The sequence below is a fragment of the Acinonyx jubatus genome, chromosome A3 (genome assembly GCF_027475565.1).
Source record: "Acinonyx jubatus isolate Ajub_Pintada_27869175 chromosome A3, VMU_Ajub_asm_v1.0, whole genome shotgun sequence".
Lineage (NCBI taxonomy): Eukaryota > Metazoa > Chordata > Mammalia > Carnivora > Felidae > Acinonyx > Acinonyx jubatus.
The window spans coordinates 54,686,802-54,708,504 of NC_069388.1; the positions used below are offsets into that span (position 1 = coordinate 54,686,802).

At 43.3% G+C, this 21,703-nt stretch overlaps 1 long non-coding RNA gene across 2 annotated transcripts in view; it reads right to left on the bottom strand.

Annotated features, from left to right (window-relative positions):
* Positions 1–4,993: 4,993 nt before the first annotated feature.
* Positions 4,994–21,703, bottom strand: part of LOC113602431 (uncharacterized) — an 81,432-nt gene continuing 64,722 nt past the window's right edge. Inside the window, exons 3-4 of one of the 2 annotated variants that reach the window (XR_003423843.2) lie at positions 8,670–9,322; positions 4,994–7,775 (exon numbers count right to left, since the gene is read on the bottom strand). This is a non-coding gene — a long non-coding RNA (uncharacterized LOC113602431). Of the gene's footprint in view, positions 9,323–21,703 lie in introns of both variants that reach the window. The other variant, XR_008289252.1, reaches the window with a different exon arrangement.

The window sequence follows — 21,703 nt, forward strand, 5'->3', positions numbered from 1 at the left end:
TATGCAGTTAATCTCAACACAACAGCTATTGAGGAAATATAACAAAATGAAGGCTGTAAACTGGAAGTCATTACTATGAAAGATACTGGTTTTCTAGCCCTCTTAGAGCAGAGTGCATCGTAAGGATGGGCTTTGCGCCTACAATAATGGGGATGAAACTGTTAATGACCTTCCACTTTCCCTGTAACATCTGTCCCGAGGCTGGTTGTATTGCAGACTGGGCGCGTGACCAGTTTAGACAGGGCTGTGTTCTCTGTGCGTTGGCCAATCCAAGGGTTCCACCGAGGAGGACCAAAGCTGTGGCTAGCTCCTGTTTCTCGGCTGCGGTGTTGAGAAGTCAAGGTTTTGGTGACATGGATAGTCTCACCCATGTCACGGAATCGTTAGTGTATAAAGCACTGAAAACCTATTCTGCGCGTATGTCATCGTTAGCGACAGCTTCTGATTTCCTTTCCAACAAGTGCTGTCTTTTAAAGTTTAATTGACAGTACTTGAGTTGACATACTTAAAAAAAAAAATGATGCCTACGAAATTTTCTCTGCAAACTTTCTCTCCCGTGTGCATGCTATTTTCTTTTAACAATCCAGAGAAAATCTGCATGCAAAAAAAAAAAAAAAAAAACCATCCACCCCACCCCCTCCCAGATTTAAGTAGCCACACCCCAAGTTCACGTTCCGCTGAGTAAAATATGCACGGGTTGAATTTGATGAACAAGAAACCTGTGTAAATTTCTCCCATAATGCACCTTCACAAACTCTTTCCTTTTCACAGGTAGAGAAACCATAAACATGTTCATGAATGGGCTCTATGTGCCTGGCATTTTTTTTTTTCCTCATATAGGGTTTATTTCAGAGTTCTAAACCACAGACACCGTGTCTACCTTTTGATGAAATGGCCAACTAATTAAAACATAAATTTAGAGTCCCCTTGCCACCTCTGACAGTACTTTCAGCTTTCAGGGTTAGCATCCGTGAATTAAATATTGATCCCAAATGTAAAGTGCCGCCATTGTGGAGTGATAAGGGCTTAGCTTTCAGAAGGAAGGACCAATCCCTGTGGCAGTTTGCACTGAATGTTTATGGGGATTTCCACCATGGTGGCTAAATTGAGCCATCCCTCCAAGATGTCCGGGAACACATGAATATTAATGTTTGCCAGCGTGGGGAGAGTAGATTAGCTGGGTGGACGTCACCCGTCACTTGGGCCCCTCAGGTTACCTGTGATGCAGGCAGAGATCCCTGCCTGCCCTCCCCCGTGTTCCCAGCCACCCCTCCCGGAATACCACGCTTTTAAAAAAAAGTGGCAGCTCTGGGAAATTTTCTTCATTTTTCTCTCTTTTCCGTTGCGTTGGTTGGAATGTCGAATGTCGTCGAATGTCCTTTATTTCTCACATTTGCGTTTGTGACAAAGCTGCCCCAGATCTCTCTTGGGTACCTGGATATCCTGAGGCCAGTTGCAGTTGGAAACACCTGGGATTTTCACCCATTTTGAAAAGTCTTCTCAACCTGGGCCTTAGCTCCCTGCCATCTGAGTTACAAAGCTCTACTCCCGATTGCCGACTCACAAGTACGTTTGAGAAATAACGCCTTTCCTTGGAAGTTCACAGCACATGTCAGCGTAGTAAAGCCTCTGACAAGGTCTAGAGCAAAGAAGCCTGTTTAACTGTGATGAACTCAGCATTCCCAAACCTTCCCAACTGATTTTTTTTTTTAATAGAGTAACAGTCAACATCTTATGGGGTACTAATCTTTCATAGAATCTATTTTGGGACATGCTTTTCTAAATTCCTGCTTGTAATAGTTATGTCTCAAGATTAGTCTGTGGTAGGAAAGGACAAGTTTGCGATTTGATGGATTATGCTTTCTTCTGATTTGTGTTCGTATGTTTCGGTATAGCGTAAAGATACTCCACGGTTGACAAGTGGCCATTAGCAAATAAAATTATGTTTGGGGAAAAAAAATTTGTTTGCAAAGCACAAGCTTGCTTGACTTTGATAGATCTTGCCGTTCATTCCAGGAATCTAAGTTTATCAAACAATGTTCATGTAGAAATTTTTTTCTGATTGAGACATAAGGTTTTCTTCAACTAATGATTAGAGTTTTCCAACTGATGTTAAACATATGGATAATTCACGAATGTGCTCATTTACCCTGCTGTGGAACATTATCTTTAGCTACAACACAATTATATGGTACATGAAAAGTTCTATCTAGACATATTTACATATATCTATATCTGCCTCTATTCCTGAAGCTTCAAGTTATGAGCAGGTAACTTCTCCTGCTTGCAGTCTCAGCACACATTCCCCGCCCCCCCCCAAAATACGACAAATAGTGACTGTGTTCTAGATGTACCTTATAAAAGTGTTTAATCCACCGAAACTGTGTGACTAAAAAGCTACAAACTGTTAAGTTTACAGGCCAATGTAAGTAGAGTTGCCATGCCAGCAAATTAAACCAAATAGAAAAATGATAAGGTGAAAAAGTTAACTAAGAAATCCTCTAACACGTTTGATCTAGGATACTAACACTTGAAGAAAAGTAGGTTTGATTTTAAAAGATGAGGTGTAGATTGAGGTGCGTGCGTGCGTGTGTGTGTGTGTGTGTGTGTGGTGGGTCTTCTGAAGCAAACCTCTAACTGCAATATTTCTTTTTGTAAATTAACTAATTTATTTTTGAGGAGAGGCAGAGAGACAGAGAGTGCACATGCAGGAGCCAGAGAGGGGTAGAGAGAGAGGGAGAGAATCCCGAGCAGGCTCCGCGCTGATGCGGGGCTTGATCTCATGAGCCCTGACACCACGACCTGAGCGAAAATTAAGAGTTGGATGCTTAATTGACTGAGCCACCCACGCTCCCCCTAACTTCAATATTTCTAAATACTGTCCCAAACTTAATGTGCTGTCCCACCCCGGCCTTCCATTCAGACAGATCACGACAGGTCTTTTTCCAAGAAAAAAAGAAGAAAGGAAGGAAGGAGGGGGAGGAAGGGTGGGAAAGAGAGTGAGAAGAAGAAAGAGAGTTCCTCTGATGGATTAGGTAAGATGTGAGAAGTGAAATACAGAAAACCTGGGGGGAACAGCATTTGTGCGGTACTTTTCCCGAAGGTGGCCATTTTGAGAAGGGAGTCAGGAAGGGGAAGACCAGTCTTACTATCATATGCCCGGGGTGCAGTTTGTCTCGAATTGTGCCTCAAACACCTGCATAACCATCAAGCCTCAACTTTTTTCTCGCGTCTGTCGTAGAGTTCAGTCCATGTGACTAAGTTTCAATTCCATTTCCTTGCTTGGCTGTATGGTTCTTCACCGAGCCTGGTGCTTGGGCACCCCAACCTCTGCCAGTCCTTTCTCCCAGAAGGCTGGTCCGTATGTTCCGCCTTATCACCTGACGCTGACCCCCGTCTTGCCCACCCCCTCTGCTCCATCTGCCTCCTTTTCCTCGGGATCCAAGCATGCTCCCCTTGGTCCTGGGTACTCTTCAGGGGCATCTTACCACCTGGGCTCAGGTAAACCCTTCACTGCTGTCCATGCTTCCAGTATCCCCAGTCCATGCCTTATACCGGACTCGGAGTCGTGTTAGGAAATGCCAGTCTGGGCTTTTCAGAATCCTCCTGAGTCCCGCACCTGGCAAGGTCCGTATTCTTTAGCATGATCCGTTTCCTACGTCTCCTACTTTGTTTTCTGCCTGCTCGGCCCCAGTTCATCTGATCTCCTGGCTATCCTCAGATGCACTGTGTTTACTCTCAGATCCGTGTCTTTGCACATCAGGTTCCCTCCCCCTAACTTCTTTTCCTATTAACTGCCTCCTACTCATCAATACTGAATTCATTTATCATGTCTTTTGAAAATCTCAGTCTCTATGGCTAAGCAAGATGCACCTACTCACTGAATTATAATTCACTGAACTGTAATTACTTTCTTGTCTCGCTTTGACCTGCTTGAGGGCAAGGACAACGTCTTTCATTTTGTATCGCAAGCTTGTAAGACTATTTTCTTGGAACATAGTAGGTACTTACAAAGTATTCATTGAATGAATGGACCAAAGATTATACAGCAACGTCACGTACTGGAGCATTCCCTTCTCTGGGATACTGCAGAACTGCAGAATTCTTTAATGGTCAACAGTTAGATTTTTGTTAATAGACATTAGCTACATTATATAGAGAAAAAGATACTTGTAGCATCCATGTAAATAGATTAACAAGTGCTGATCTGCATGTGGTAGGATTGCACGTGGTTTCATCCAACCTTTCTGTGCGTGGGTGTGTTGTCTAAATTAAAAAAAAGTTGGGGGGCGCCTGGGTGGCGCAGTCGGTTGAGCGTCCGACTTCGGCTCAGGTCACGATCTCGCGGTCCGTGAGTTCGAGCCCCGCGTGGGGCTCTGGGCTGATGGCTCAGAGCCTGGAGCCTGCTTCCGATTCTGCGTCTCCCTCTCTCTCTGCCCCTCCCCCGTTCATGCGCTGTCTCTCTCTGTCTCAAAAATAAATAAAACGTTAAAAAAAATTAAAAAAAAAAAGTCGGTTCCTTTTATGATAATAAAAAAGAGATAACTTAAAAAAGAAACGTCGCGGGGTGCCCGGGTGGCCCAGTCGGTTAAGCATCCGACTCTTGATTTCCACTCAGGTTGCGATCTCACGGTTCGTGAGATCGAGCCCCGCGTCGGGCTGTGCGCTGAGCATGAAATCTGCTTGGGATTCTCTTTCTCCCTCCCTCTCTCTCTCTATTTCTCTGCGTGCCCCCCCATCTTAAAATAAATAAATAAGCATTATAAACAACAAATAAAAAGAAATGTCTTCTTAGCATGGGTCACCGCTTTACAAAGGAACAGGACACACGGGGCCCCCTGCTGTCACATGGGTCGCTCTTGCTCTGTTCCGCTCTTCCTGTTCCCTCTGCTTCCCTCATCTTCTCGTCCCCCCCCCCCCCCCCCCCCAGGCTGTTGGCGATGGGAGGTTTGGCCCGGACTTGGTGACATTTGGTTCATGTTTGCATGTGATACTTGGTTCATGTTTGCATGTTTGCTTTAGTACCTCTCTGCTAAATGAGTCTCCTACCACTATCGACCAGCTACCCTCATTGCCAACACATACCCACGTCGTGGCGGGAGGGGTCTAGGCAGGGCCGAAGGACTTGCTTCTTCTGGCCTTCCCGGGAAAGCATGAGTCCTCAAAGGGGAGACTCAGGGTCAGTCATTTATTTGCCTCAGGACGCTGTACCAATTTCTCCTAAGGAGGCAGAATGGGTGGTTTACCAAACTAAAATCAAGGAACCCAGCCAAACTCCCCACACAACTTCCCTTCAACAGCAGAGTATGTCCTGGGCATTCCTCCGGGTCATTAAGAACGCAGCTCTGACCACCGTGGGGCTGAGCACAGAGCCCACTCCGTAAATGTTGTTTACGGGCTGGCCCTTCCGAGTTCCACTGAATGGGGCTTTCATTCTACGGAACGTTAGCAAACTCTCTTAAATGGCAATGCAATCTTGAATGTTTTTTTTCCTAACTACGTCTACAGACACAGTGAAGAAACTTGGTGCACCGGTCTAATGCTCTTAAAGATGCTGAAGAAAAAAATGTAATGATGCTTGAAACAGGCTAGCCTTCTCCGTTCCCCCATGACAGCATCAGGTGACCAAAGTCTTGGTTTTAGTGGCCAGGTTGATTGATATGCTAAATTGATTATGTTCAACAGACATTTAGAGGGTGCCTAATGCACTCAAGGTTACCAGGCTAGGAGCTTCAGGGGATAAAAGAAGAATGAAACCTGGTCCCTGCCCTCCAGGAATTGACAGTATGGTGCCTATATATGAAGTGCGATAGAAATTCTCTTCTCTTTGATTGTGACTCAGGAGAATAAACGTTTGGATTTCCCTTTATTAAATGGTTTTCTTTCGGTTGAGGTTTATTCTGAGCCCCACCTCGAGCATTTCAGTAACTTCCCAACGGCGCTACCCGTAACTTTTGGGCAAGGTTCTGTTTGTGCACTGATTTATTTATTTGCGTTCTCACTCAACAAATATTTACTTAATGCTCCTATGTGCCAGGAGCTGTTTTAGGAGCGTAGAGATGTAGTGCCCGAACAAAACTTCAACACAACGCACTAGGAATTAGCGAGGGCTATGAAGAGAAAGCAAGCAGAATGAGGGGGTCGCGAGGGTGAGGAGCTCTTCTGAGAAGGGGTGTGTCAGGAAGCCTTTCTGAGAAGTTGGCATTTGAATGAAGCCTTGCAAAAGTCTGGAGGATGCGCGTTAAGGGCAGACGTCCCGGCAAGTACAAAGGCCTGAAGCAGAATGACATGGGAGTGTCTGCAGAACAGTAAAAAGAGCAAAGTGGCTGAATCCAGGGTGTTAGGGAGGAGGCGAGGGCCGCGCCAGGGTCAGGCTCCGGAAAGGAGGGGACTTGTAGGCCAGGACGAGGCCTGTGGGCTACATTCCAAGTAAAGGAGTTTGAGCATAGCCTATGACTGATCTGATCTTTGTTTAAAAAAAGATCACTCTGACTCTTCGGTGGAGAAGAGCCCGTAGAATAGTTTTTTTTTCAAAAAAGGAATAAATATCTACTCCATTATTTCAGTCCTTGGTCCAAATGGATTTGCACAAACGCGCTATTCTTTCCTAGTTTTGCTACCTGGCCAATAACTTGTCAATACGATGGCTATTATTAAAGAGCAATTTCTACCTGGAAGATTTGGCTCAACGTTGGGAAAAACCGTGTAACAACTAAAGCTCCCCAACAATGAGCTCCTGTTCCTAGAAGTGTCCAAATGGAAGCTAGGTGACCTGCTGTCCGGGGCATGGTAGGAGTGATTCCTATCGTGCGCGGACACGAACTTGATGCATCTGAGAAATGCTAGTTCTTTGGACTCATTTGCTTCCCATTAAATGACATGGATAGAACGGGATTCTAGGTTTAAGATACGGAGAGTCTCGTGGACATTATCCTGTCCTGCCCACATCCGTCATTTTGCCAGCTGGGCAGAACGGTGCTCAACTGTCACCCTCTCCTGAAGTCTCCTTGGCTGCAGAGTGCTGCTTTGTCCCAGGTCACGCCTCTTCCTGGGACATCCCTTATCATCGGTCAGCTGATGTAGAGGATAAAAAGCCTGACTGCCTTGCTCCATTTGGGGACAACTTTGAAGGGCTACTCTAGCTCCAGAGCTCCTGAGGTCAGCTGGGACTTTGTAGACACTTCAAGGCAGCCCAGCCTCTCTGTCCGCCTAGTCTGGCTTTATTCCCTTCCTTTCCACCTGTTGGTCCCTTTAGACCACTCCCCCCTCCTCCCCCCCGCCCTCCGCCCAACACACACACACCATAAACTCTATCTCTGTGTCTGCTTCTCGGAACCCAGGTAGAGAGCATCATTGTGTAGGAAAGTAAAGTGGCTTAGATGTAGTTCAGGGCTCCTGCTTGCATTTTCAGCAGGTGCATTGTCACATAAGCCTTAAGGGAGCCTCAGGCCAGTGAGGGTCTCTCTCTCGCTCCGTATTCAGAGAGAGGACTGCTCTGAAATCTCCATGCATGCTCCAGGGAGAGACAAGGAGTGCACAGTGCTGGGTACATAGTGGTAGCTCAGCAAATATGCATTAAAATGTATATATTACAACCCCCAGCCATATGTGAACAGAGGGACACTGTGCTCTTATTGGGAAGGTTCTGTACACGACCCTCAAGGGCAGAGGGCATGCAGGAGCTAGTGACCAGCCAGCTCCTGAAGGCGAGTGGTGACCTCCGTGGTGTCTCAGTCTGAGGGGCTTCGTGGGAAAGAGGTAGAAGACCGTGGTTTCTGTTTGGTGGAAAAGGAAATAGAACATCATCACATGCTCTGGAAACTGCAAAGGATGCTGGGCCAGCCCCCAACGTTGATTGAGAAAACTGAGTAGCACTGAACGAGAAATTCAGAAATCACTCAAGGATGGAAAAGTTTACTATCTCAAATGTTTTGAGCGAATGCTATCATGTATAACTTCACCCCAAATCATTTTATACCTTCCTCTGATATTTGATTATTACTTGTAAGTCTCTTCCTGAAGCTTCAAGAATAATTTTTTTCTTTTTGCAAGGCTCTTTCATATGAATTGGCTTATTGGCATCAAAATGCTAGATGATAAATTTATCTACAATTCAGAAGCACATTAAATGTGATACGTACAAGCGTAGATTTCGCTGGAACCATGTCTGTATTTTACTGTATGCCTATCTGAGGGTAGGAGGCAAATTTTGTGGGCACCAACTCGGATTTTGTACATGCATCATGAGAAAAGGAAAGCGTCCGGATAGGTTGTATTGAAAGGAATAAATACTTCACCCATTTCGTCACAGGGTTTTTGGTCAATGTTTATAACCTCCACCCTGCCCACGGTCTGGGATGGTTCACTCCGACCAGCCTTAATTGCTTTTGCTGGAGGCAGTGCAATTCAGTGATCCAGGATCAGGACAGCCATCCTAGGTCAGCAACTGGCCCTCCGCTCTCCAGCTACGTGACCTCACCCTGGTCACTCATCCCGGTGGCTCACTGCCTCATCTGTAAAATGGGAATGAATCCAATAATGCCTAACTCGCAAGGTGGCTTTGAGATGTTAATGTACGTCAAACACTTGGAAGGGTGTGTGGCTCGAGGAATCATTTATTTCATGCGTTTTCTCTCTCTTGTTTGTAAAATGGACACAAAATACTTAACTGTTTAGAGTGCAGGGGGAAATACTTGCCGAGTAATTAGAGTCCTCGGTGCCCAGTAGTATGAGCGGCTCTCTAAGCAGCTTATGTATAGCTCCCATAAGCTTGTAGAGCCGCTCATACTTGTTTTGGAAAAGGATATTGGAGATGAGGGGTGGCCTCTGTGACCATCCATATTGTTGCGTCGCCTCCTTCTCCAGCTGCCTGCAGCGCTTGGTTGAGGCTTTATTATTGCATCTGGATTTCAATGTTGACCGGTCTCTCCCACCCATTGGATCATATCCATGCTGTAAACAAGTCTTGCTTTGGAGTCAGTCAGACCTGGGTGGACCCAGGCTCCGAGAAAGCGGGGGGAGGGGGGTTATGCAGCTTCTTGTGGGGTCTGATACTCTGTCTCACAGAGCGGGAAGGAAGCATCAGCCAAGGCAGTGCCCTATACAGGACCCAGTAAAGGTGGCCTTCTCCCCTTCTTGCTCCAGGGCGGTGATCTTATATCTGCAAAGAGAGATGCTTGGCGCCCCACAGGTGTTTCTTTCATGATTATGGAATCTGATTTTGTGCTAGTTATTTCCAGAGTCGGATCTGGTGTCTTTCAACATGATCAGGCGTTTCCAGTCTCCATTTCAATCATCTGTTCTGATCCAAAAGTCTCCCTTCCTTGAATAGCACAAACAACAAACAGACGAAGACAAAAGATTAGAGGTAAGAGATTTGCTCATTTCAACAACCACAACATATTTAACCTATAGTGAGGTTCAGATTTCCTGACCTTAAGGACCTTATTTCTTCGTGCTGTGAAATGGGTACGTTGCTACTCAAATAGGATTTCGTGCAAAGTACTTTCTCTCCACGTTTGGGTTGTTTATTGCATTTTGTACATTTCATTTGAATCATATCCTTTGAAAGCAGGTGTATTAATTTTAACATCAGGAAAGAAACGATCTTGTAAAGATTCGATGTGCATGTCTACGAAGAGATACCATGATGGACTATATGGGAACTGGTCATTATAATAGCATCCAAGAGCAGCCAAGAAAATTTATAGCCATGGGCTAATTATCCTGTTCATGTTTTTATTTTTTTCTCTCTTTCTTAAGTGTACATCACTGTGAAAATTCTGCCTCTAAGGCTAGATAGCATCTCATGTGAATCCTAAGTCAGAGATAGGATATATTTATTATGCTGGCCCTTCTTTTGTATCTCTAGACCAAGTGGAGTGGGTACAGATGCTCAGAATACTATATATTGCAAAGAAACAAAATCTAATATACAGCAATATTATGTCCTGCTTCTATATTCTATAGGAGAGAAATGCCTAAATATGAAACCACACTTCATGCAATTTCTAAAGCTGCATTCACATCCCTCCCCCCTCCACACACACACACTTTTGGGGACTATTGTGCTGGTTTTCCAAGTAAATGGGGCCTTTACTCTACAAAGAACGAAAGCTCTGGAAGGTTGTGTTCTGGACCTGCCGTCTCCTCTGTCAGGTCCAGTCCATTTCTTTCTTCCTTTTTCCAAGCTACAAAGCTACAACAATGTTTATATTCATATGAAGTATTTCAGCAATTCATAGCCAATTTATCAATGACCACGCAGCTGCAGGCACCACAGTCTAAAAAAATATACCAGCTCACTTGGTGTTTACATAGGCTCTGAAAGCCCCGAGTCGTGGCAAGGGGACCGAAGCCCCAGGAGTCATTAGAAAGGAACACTGGAGCCCTGGCCAGAGATGGCGGAGGGGTGTTTGCATTATAGCACAACACATCATTAAGGACACAATTGTTATTTAATCTGACACAATCATCTTTCTGCTCTTCATGAAATCCACTTAAGTAATTACCTTCTTAGCTCATTGGCTCTGTGAGCTGCCTGACTAGAAAGGGTTATATATTTAAGGAAATATTAAAAACGGGCTCATACAATTGCCCCCTTTAAATTGACTTTTACTTATTAACATATTCAAAACGAAGATTCCCCCTCCCCCCCCCCCCATTCTGCCCTCCCCCGCCAACCCTGAAGGAGTGCGAGAACTCCAAGGTAAATAAATGCTCTGGAGCATTAGCAGGATTTCAAGAGAATAAGAACACATTAGCCAAAGTGTCTTTTACTGTCAGCCATTCTTAAGAAAACAGCTGATACCTGCATATAATGCCTGGCTCTTTGTATTTTCACTTTGACATCTGTTTTAGCCAATCAATTTGTCATTGAAGCCAAAATGCTGCTTGAAAATTTGCCTTGGCTTTCTCCTTTTAAGACAAGAACACATTTCTGAAGAAAAGATTCCTTTCCAAAGCTCAGTGCAGGCTCCCCAAGCTGTGTGGGTCTTAATAAGTGGCGTAGTTTTGAGGACTCGCTTTGAATAGTCTAGATATTAAGACGGATGATTTAAAGAATCCACAGAACTTATTTTCAGAGCACATTTACATGCCTTTCAAACAGATTTTTTTATTATGACGTGTCCAAGATGAGCCTGCAGAGGTTTCGCATTATTTAAGAAGAGCCGTGCCGAAGTACAGAATTGAAATTACTTGAAAACACACATCTGCATTTGAAACTTTAAGCTCGCTTTCAAAATACACTGTACAATCCGTGTTTACTATAAATACAGCGAGGTAAGTCTGAAATACCTTTATCTTATTTGGTAGCTCTGTGTTTGAGCCTCTTTGTTTGAACGGAAGTGTCAGCTGTATTTTACTTTATTATATAAAAAAGTTTCAGAATTTAATTAAGGGTCAAGTACCAGCAGCAGATAAATGCAACAGCTAAAGCATATTTCTGATCACTCTGAAGTCTGCAATCATGAAAATTATTATCATTGAGTAAAACTGGTCTCAATGATGGTGACTGGGAGACAGATTCTGTGTTACTCAGCCGTCATTTACATAATAATGGGTTCCAGTTTTCATCAGCACCTTTTGTTTGTACAGTGCTTACTGCTACAGTAAATTGTCAAAATGTCATTCCTCTCCAATCAGCCAGAAAATATCAACAGTAAACAAGGCACAGGAAGAAATTCTCTGATTAGAAGTGTGGCAGAGGAAGAGGAGAGAGCTCAAGTCTCCCCGAGCGCTGGAAACGTGTTATTCTGGTGTCCCCAAGAATACAGTCGCAAGGCTTAGGAGAATGACTTCTCCCTCCCGCCCCCTCCGCCGGCCCCTTTAATGAAGAAATACCTCTCTGCTGCTGAGGTCGCTCTGAGACCTGGGGACTGTCCCTGGGGATTAATAGATTTACATATGTATTTGTCGTTGCCACTCTGGTGCCTCTTACCGGGCATCAGCCTCTCGTTTTTTCTGGCAGACTAGCTCGGATTAAACGGGGCAGGGATCTCCTAGTGTTCTTGTCCCCTGCTCATTCTCTGACTGTTGGCCAGTAGAGTTCCAGAGGATAAAGGAGCTGTGGGGAAGGATTTGGCCCATGACCACACTGCCATCACATGGGGCGCTTGCAGAGAGGCTCCCATCCGCTGACTAACCAGTCCTCCTCTCCGTTCAGACTGCCAGAGGCTGAGAGATGGCTCCCGAGGGAGGTGCCCAGGGACTCAAGAGCCGGGGAAGAGCCCCAGGCGGCAGATGGGACTTCCCCTCCCCTCTCGACTGCTCGCCTGGCTTCTCTATCTGGCCGTCCCTTGAACTCGGGGACCGGACACGTGCAAGGATGATAGGCCAACGCCAGTGGCAACGTTTAGGGCGCTGAGCCCTGAGTGCCCGGCTCTGAATTCTCTCTCTGGGCTCCGCACCCCACCCCAGGCTTCCTGCAGTATTTTCAAGTGTGTAAGGTACATGAAATCAACGGATCTTTCTGTTCTTCGGTGAAATCTGCCCAGGCCCAGAAAAAGATGAGGGTGGATTAATACAGTATATGCCTTATAACCATTATAGTTACAAAGTGTATTAAAATTAAAGACTTCACATTGTGTTTGAAATAAAAATGAATATAGTGGCATTCTGCCAAGAGCCCCAGAAACCACTCTTGTGTGGAATTGAAACATTTGGCTCATATAATACTTAATTTATTTTTATGAAATGACAAGTTATATAAATGTGTGTTTAAAACAGAGGGGCACAACATTTTTTTTTTTTTTTTTTGGTAAGTTTCTTTGTATTCTGGCTTATATAGCTCCACACAGTTGAGACATATCTAAATAGAACAAAAAGCAATAAACTTTCCCAAAGTGTTTTTTTTTTTCAAGCTACACGTTCCCCCAAATATTTCAAAATGTGATCGTACAGTTAGGTCGCCCAAGGAAAGGCTCACAGCACCTTCTTTGGGGAATGAATGGGAGTTTTAAAATGTATTGAGACGAAGTGTCGACATCAGGAAATATTTTGTAGAGCAACCTGGTTTCTTACCAGGCACTTTATTTTGCTTGGCTACTTTTAATTTTTTCCCCTACTTCTTCTCTTTGAAAATCCGACATTGTCCAAACCCTTTCGATTAAGAAGCTTGGCTGAATGAAAGCGCCCGAGATGCTGTAGCGGTGCATCAATAAACAGGGGGCCCGCGAGGCTGGGCAGCACGCGGGGAAACAGGGTTGATCAGCAGTAATTACCCTGACACCTCATGCAATACAAGGAATTAACTCCTAGGACTTTGGGCCGAATGAAGAAGAAGTTGATGGTTCACGTTGTGAATGCATCGGTGCCTCAACCCATTACCAGTTTGAACGAAGATGGGAATTTACCATACTTTTTGGGGGCGGCGGGGGCGAGGCTGGGAATGAGCGCTGTGCAGAAAATGAGAAAGTAACGCAGGATGCCGAAGCCACAGCAATTTGGATTTTTATTAAGGCCTTTACCTTTGGATTCTATACCGTGTCTATAATACGTACATAAAAGAGGAGATCCATGGCAACCGTTGTCTTGAAAGGAGGGAGCCTGCCGTTTTAAAGAAGAGGTTAGTGTGTCACGAAATTAGGTGAAGGTATTCCAGGACAGACCTCAAGGAACGGAAGTGCTCGAAAACACAGAGCCAGGAGGGGAAGCACAGCTCAAAAGGCAACTAGTTAGCAGCTGGCACTATGACCTTTAACTGCATCCATGGTAACTGGGCTAAAGACGGAGTTTCCATTTTATCATCCTCACACCCACAATGTTAAGCCTGTGAATCCCACTGCAATTTAATGGCTGAAATCAGAAGGCAGATCTGTGTTCATTGGACCAGTGCCGATACCCTCTTAGCTAATGAGCGCAATAAACATTTTCGTGCCAGGAAACCAGTGCAAGTGGAAATATTATGCCATACAGAAATATATACCCAAACACAAAGAAATGGTCAGCAAAGCCAGTCTTTTCTGTGTACTTGCATATCCTAGCGCTCGAAGCCCATCATCTTTTACGAAAAGAATTTTAAAAAGCTGCTAGGCTATTGAAAACAGTGGCACACCAGAAAGCTTATTGTGCACGAGAAATCTGAAGTTATGAATTCTAGACTTAATGACTATTACTGCCTCTTCTATTATTTTCCTTAATGAATCTTATTATTTGTAAATGTATGCTTCCTTTTATGTGGCTCCAAGATACTTTGTGCTTTTTCCCTGACTGTGCACTGTACCTTCAGCTAGTCCAAAACAGCGCAAAAGAGACCCCCACTTTTTTGGTAACAGGGAGGAGGTTTATATTATAACTTTGCCTTCCTGGACATTCGGTCCGTAGTTCCTTAGGAATTAATGGCAACAGAGTTGTATTGTCACAGACCGTGCAACCTGCAAGGATCCATAGATCACGCTTGTTTGTTTTGAAGCCCCAGGAAAAAACTGACGAAGGCAGCTGACCACTAGTGGATGCGCTTTTGTATGCACCTGCCTTTCTGAACAAACACTGTTCATGAAACCGCTTTTAATGAAAACACACAGGTTCGTTCAGAAGATGACCACTGAATCTGAATTGCTCAATGTAAGAAGCAACCAGGTTTAGGGGCGCCCTGGTGGCTCAGTCGGTTGAGCTTTGGACTTTGGCCCAAGTCACGATCTCGCGGTTTGTGAGTTCGAGCCCCGCATCGGGCTTGCTGCTGTCAGGGCAGAGCTTGCTTTGGATCCTCTGTCCCGCTCTTTCTGTGTTTCTCCCCAGCTCTCTCTCTCTCTCTCTCTCTCAAAAAAAAAAAAAAAGATTAATAATAATAATAAAAAGAAGCAGCCGGGTTTAAAGGTTTAAGTTCGGTTAACATATTATATGAATTTTAACTCTGTGCCAGTTTCCTGTTCACATTCTCCCAATAATCCTTTTTACAAAACTCACCTTCAACACATTAAACTTCAGCAGTGTCAATGTGCTGCTTCTATCGAAAGGCTGCCCAGAATTATCCTTGAAACCTATCTTACTTGTTGCAACAAGGCATAGTCAAAGTTATAAAACTACATGCGTACCTGAAGAAATGTAACTTACGGGACGTTTCCCCCCTTTCTTTCAAAATTTTCCTCAGGCGTTCTAAAATATCCCCCAACTTTCTTCTGCTCGAAATGGTTTTCTGAGCAAAGATGAGGGCTTAATAACTTTCCTTATCAGGAACAATAAATGTTTTTCTTAGGGCGCAATGCCACGCATCCTTTGTAAGAAAAAGCTTGAACTGCGCTGTTAACAGAAACGACTTGTTCTGGAAACCATAAAGGTCAGGGAGAAGATAATTTGGGTGCTTCTTATCTTTTAAAACCGTGCCATTTTATCAGTATCAGAAAGTTTTAGGAGGGTTGATAAAAAAAAAAAAGGGGAAAGACAAAAGAAGTAAGAACTTAGAGCCCTGAATAATCACACCTGTTTACTTGACTCATAAAAGGGCAGGATGTACCTCTATCAGTTTAATAAAAGATGTTCTATCAATTTAGACAATTATACCAAAGATTAAGAATGTCATGAAGCTGATGAGATCTCCTAGGTAACATTAAAAAATAATATGCTTTTAGATCACATCATCTATTAAATGACAACTGCCAATTTTTTTTAAAGGAGTACTCAAAATTCTTTTCTTGAATGACAATTTGAAGTTCAAATACTTTGTTCTCAACAGTTAACTTCATTGACATGACACTTCTCGACTAAGGAAACTTGGCAAATACGAGCTTCCGGCTTATCCAAGTAAAAGCAGACCGCAGGATAGCGCATCTTATGACCTCCCTGCATCTCCACTTAATGAAAGAACAACAAGAAATGTTTTGCTAGCGCATTGCTCCGCTGAAAATATCTGAATATGACTTACATTTAAATATTTGCTGTCCTCTCGACTTTATTGGCTCTGAACAATTGCCTTTCTTATCGTCAGCTTGGTAAAAATTATTTCAAGCTTTAACAGAAAGATGCTATGGGACCATGAAAATGAGCCCACCATGACCTTGGTCAGACCCAGCTCTGCGGAGGGCGAATTGCGGGACCCGAGGCAAAGGGTTTAACGCAGCTCTTCTGCGTGGCCCTTGCTTGTGCAGGGTGCATAACACTACTGGCTCCTTCCTGAGGACTGTTCTACAAATACCTGACAACTACGGTGATCCTGAGAGGCCTTCAACATGGGTGCTAGGGAAACACCGAGAATCACTTACTCATGTTTAGACAATGGATTTGCCATAGTCTCGGTATCTGGATGGAAGGGTCCACCAGGCGTCTTAGCCTCTACCACATGGAGCCTCACCCCGGTAAGGTCCAGTGCTCCTCGGTTGGCCCCAACGACGCAGTAGAGGGCCTGAGTTCCATTGACCACCAGGCAGACTATCAGTCTGGAACTTGTACATTGGTGACAGGCTCTAGGGGCCAGGATCCAAGCAGAGATATCGTCTGCCAGTAGGATGTTCTCTTCTCTAAGGAACTCTGGCTGCCATTCACCCCAGCTTTGCATTATGCCTCCCTTGCCAAAAGCCTGCCTTCTGGTCCTCCTTTTCTACCTCTAGCCTCACCTTCTGGATCTCATTCCACTTTCATAATTTAACTCTCTGCCCCGCCAGGCAAAGCACCAAGTGCTTCTGGCTTGTGTGTGACAGGGTATAAAAAGCACCCCGTCACTTTGCACTTTTCACCCTGTGGGTCCCCGGTACGTATCCCCTTGGCTATGTAGCAGAAGTGAAACTACCATTGTTATTCTCAGCAGCCTCTGCAGGAACAATGCTCATTTATCAGGCTCTTAGCCTGCGCACGTCCTAAGCACTATCTCATTTAATCTTTACAGCAATTCTACGGGGAAGCCAATTCTGGGAGATTATAAGTAAATTATCAGAAGTGAGTGAGAGCGATAGTAGGTCATTTAGCTGAGCTATAATTCTCAGAAAAACCAACTCTGATCAACTCTGAGTTTCAGTTGGCATTTTTGTGGTACAGACACTAAGTTCTAAAGATTCTTAAGCATTGTTGCCATTTGTGGGATTGGAGGATGAGGGATCCTGTTCTAACTGATTTTCTTATAAAGGTCCCAGAATCCTCCTCAACTTGACTGCTTAGTGGGACAGAGTGTAGGTCAGTAAACTCCCTAAGATCTATTGTCTGGACCCCTGGACTTGTAGTCTCATCCTTTGATGCTTACTATAAAGCACTGACAGAGGGTTTTTGACTCTAGTCAGTCCTCTCCTTGTGCCTTTCTCCTGTCCATGGAATGCCCATGAATAACTTTGTGCAGTGCCCATGAGCTGTTTTACCTCCATGGCCTGCCTTCTGCTGGGCGTTCAAAAGTATATCCACTGGAATTACTGACAAATTTTAGTGGCCCTTTTAGCAAAAGTTATCTTGCAAGATGACTTCAACAGAAAAAGAATGTGGAAGAGAAATGATGAATTTTTCAGTTGAGATAAGATGTTATTTACATTATTTACATGTACCTATCACCTTTGCTCTCTCCTCAAAGAGCCATGCAAGAGAATACATCGAAACATCTTTTGAGTTCTTAAGCAAAAAGACGCAAAGGTAAAGATACACTTGACTTTGCAAAAACATCCAATATGATTCAAAAACCACCACAGCTTCCTAACTAACACGGAACTTCCCCATATCCATCTATAGGCTCGCTCTGCCTGCAAAGAGTGGGGACCACACGATGGTCCAAACAAACTGGGCAGAAAATCAGGCATTTCCCCAGATCAGGGGAAACTGTCTAGAGAGGATCGGTGAAAGGAGCGGTTCTGATTCCAGAAAAGTCTCCCCCAGTTACTCACTGCATTCTGACTACGGGGGAGAACAAGTCCTATCACAGAAGACTTGTAGAAAAAAGGGCAGGTCAACAATAGAAAGCAATTTTCTAAAGATATCAGATCTCAGACTATGGGTAACAGGAGAAATGAAAGCAACATGTTTCACATGTGGCACAATGGCAATCTAACGCTGGAGAGATGGAAAAGCAAAATGACTAATAGGCAGAAACAGAGGAGAGTCGAAAGTCAGAAAATCAGTTTATGGGGATAAGTCCCATAACATTGAAGGAATGGAGAAAACACACAAACGATAGGATCCTGATCTTTGGGTAATAAATAAGGCAATTTGCATGCACAAGTGGCTCAAAATGGAATTGTATGGGAAGAAAACCAAGCAATAATTCAAAGTGAAAAATCATCCCATCCTCAAATAAAAATGCAACTCTTCTTATCAAATAATATAGTCAACCAACCAGTTCTCGTCAATGTAGAGAAGTACTTTTGGTAGAGGGTTCAGTGTAAGATTCACAAAGACTCATGCGGGAAGAGTGACTGTGTTTTTCTGAAGGCCAAGGTCATGACCTTTAGACATAAAGCACTTGCTATGTGTTTGGTGCTGTTGGTATTATCATTGTTAGTTCCATAAGGAAAAATTGAAACGGTAAGTGGGCCAAGGAGAGGAAAGCATTCATGTGATAGTCTTTTAAAAATAAATATCCTACACTGCCATTTAGAATGGGTGAAACATAATGAAATTACAGATAGAGTTTGTATTCTGTCCTCCTAACATTTTGGAACTATTTTATTATACAGCAAGACTTCCCCAAACAGATAAATAACGGTAATCAAGGCTTCCATTTATTTCTGCTAGAACACGGAGGTAACTGCATCATTTGGGTAACTCTGGTAATACCAATAGGCACTAGAATAGACATATACACAGAGGGGAAACATGTCAGATTAATTGTACTCTAAGACCAGAAGCATGGCAGACAATGCCAATATCTTAATTAGGACGTGCTTACAATTGGTCAGTCCTTCTGGATGGTAATTCTTTGTGCTCGGAGATGATCTAACAGTCTTTCTCTATTTTCCCTGTGAATCCAAGAATAGTCTAAAGACTTAATTGTCTAGTACGGCTAAACAAGGGGCAGTTTGGATTTTCTGGGTACCGGAAATACAAACAATTAGAGTCAAAAACTATGGTCGCTATCCATTTTTACTGATCATTTCCCCAAATGCATTATAAGGGAGTTTCACATAGGCATACTTATCTTGCTCAAATTCAAGTACATGAATTTCTGACAGGAGTTATGATGAACACACAGAGAGAAGGAGAGAGAATTGTCATAGTTGGGGGCAATGTCCCCGTCTTCCCTTCACCGTGAGCCTTGCCATGGGGTAACTGCATGGCGAGAGGTGTGTTGGCTCTTTAAATGGCCACAGTCCCTGTATCTCAGAGCAAGATACCTGTCCTCTCTGAGTGGGTTCTGGGAGTCTATGTGTAGAAAATGCTACTCACACAGCGTTACATCTAAATATTAGACCGTTGTTACCATCTGTCGTTCAGCCTTGGAAACAATGATCTATTCCAGTCTGGGAGGAAAAATGGTCGGGAGTGAATTTATCATGAGTTAGTACCATGCTTCATTTTATAGCAGATAGATATAAAGGAATTTTTGCTTCAAGGGTGATTCAGACCATCTTGCTTTTCACTTTACCTGAGATCCTCACCTCTAAGTGAGATGTGACCCTACTTTATATACATATTCACCATAATAAATCAAGTGAGTTTTAACTTGGGGGCCATAATTATTACATAATCTGCATGATAAAATGTTTAATTTATTGATAAATTCATGTTATCCTTTTTCTTTTTAGTCATTTGCTCCTTGGTCCTAAAAATATAGTCCAGAAACAGCAGCAGTATAAATGCTATGTAATGTTTTAGAAGAAAATGGTACAGTGAGGGATAGTTAAACATCTTTATATCATAAATCACTGAATTCTTTATTTCTTTGATTAAGCCACATTAAAATATCTCTATTATCTCATCAAAAATGGCTTCTACCTGCTGTTGATGATAATCTCTTGCTTGCACTATACCTATACTGCTCAATGCACTTGACATTAGCCACGTGTGGCTATTTAAATTTCCAATATGTAGGGGCGCCTGGGTGGCGCAGTCGGTTAAGCGTCCGACTTCAGCCAGGTCACGATGTCGCGGTCCGTGAGTTCGAGCCCCGCGTTGGGCTCTGGGCTGATGGCTCAGAGCCTGGAGCCTGTTTCCGATTCCGTGTCTGCCTCTCCCCCCGTTCATGCTCTGTCTCTCTCTGTCCCAAAAATAAATAAACGTTGAAAAAAAAATTTTTTTTTAATAAATTTCCAATATGTAAAAGTAAGTATAGGGGCACCTGGGTGGTTCAGTTGGATAAGCGTCTGACTTTTGGTTTCGGTTCAGGTCATGATTTCACGGTTTGCTGGATTGAGCCCCAAGCCTGACTCCACGCTCACAGCATAGAGACTGCTTGGGATTCTCTTTCTCCCTCTCTCTCTGCCACTCCCCTGCTTATGTACATGTGCGCACACACACACACACACACACACACACACTTTCTCTCTCAAAATAAACTGATTAAAAGCAATAAAATAAAATTAAGAATAATACAAATTCAACTTTTTAGTAACGTTGGCCACATTTTAAGTGCCCAATAGCTACCTATGTCTTGTGGTTATCATAAAAGACATAGGTAAAACATATACATCATTAGAGAAAGTTCTATTGGACAGAGCTGCAATAGATGTTTAATTTGAAAATTGAAGAAATTTCACATTCCAATTAAATTCTGGGGGCTTTTTTTTCTCTTCAGAGTCAAAATAGGTTTTCTGCTGTTTATTACTACTTGCTTTTTTTTTTAAAAAAAATTTTTCTTTTTGTTGGTCTCAAGATATACTGGTGTTTTTGTTGTTCAAAGACGGCAGAATTTGAAATCGTGGATTATTTGAATTATACAGACAAAGCTATGCTTTGTAGAAATAAACCATTTAAAATAGATGGTATAATTTACATGGCTTTTTGGAGTAGTAAAGTAGTTCGATATGTTTAGCTCTTCTGTCAATAACAATGTAAGATCAGAACAAAAAGCAAACATACACAGACAACACAAACAATTTGCGGTTCCTTTTGAGAGACACAGAGCAGGCAGAAACTTAGTGGAGAGAGGTGTGACTTTGAAAGGTGGATTATGGCAGGTAAGATTGGAGGTTTGAGGCCTTTTTATGGACACTCTCTAATTGGAATATGGCTCTGGCTGCCTTGCTGGCTTGAGATTTCAGGAGACACTTTAGAGGCTGGTCAAGCAGCTGCCAAAAAGTACGGGAACAGGTCATTGTAGGTGAGAGTTGCGAAAGTTAGTGAACTCCACATTCGTGCAAAATCTTTTCCCGGATCCTTAGATTCCTATCAAACAACATTCAGTTGGAGGCCTTCGGAGCACAACAGAAAAGCATCAGTGGAAGCTGAAATAATTAAGCAGAGACTTTAGCTGCTACCTACCACATGGGAGACCAAGTTTACAGCCCGAGTCCAGCTAGATTAAGAGCCTGCTATTGCAAAAGTCATTTTTTAGAGGATCATTATGGGATCCAGAGCCTCAATAACATACTATTTTTAATGTCCAGTACCAAAATTTTAAAAATCACTATATATTTAATGAAACAGGAAAATATGACCCACATCAGGAAAAATAAAACAAGTCGATGGAAAGTCACCTTGAGGTAACTCAGAAGTTATAATTAGCAGGCAAGGGCTTTAAAATAGCTATTATAAATAGTCAATGACATAGAGGCAAAAACACACACATAATAAACTAAGATATATGGAATACCAGCAGAGAAACAGAAACTGTACAGAGTAACTAAATGTAAATTCT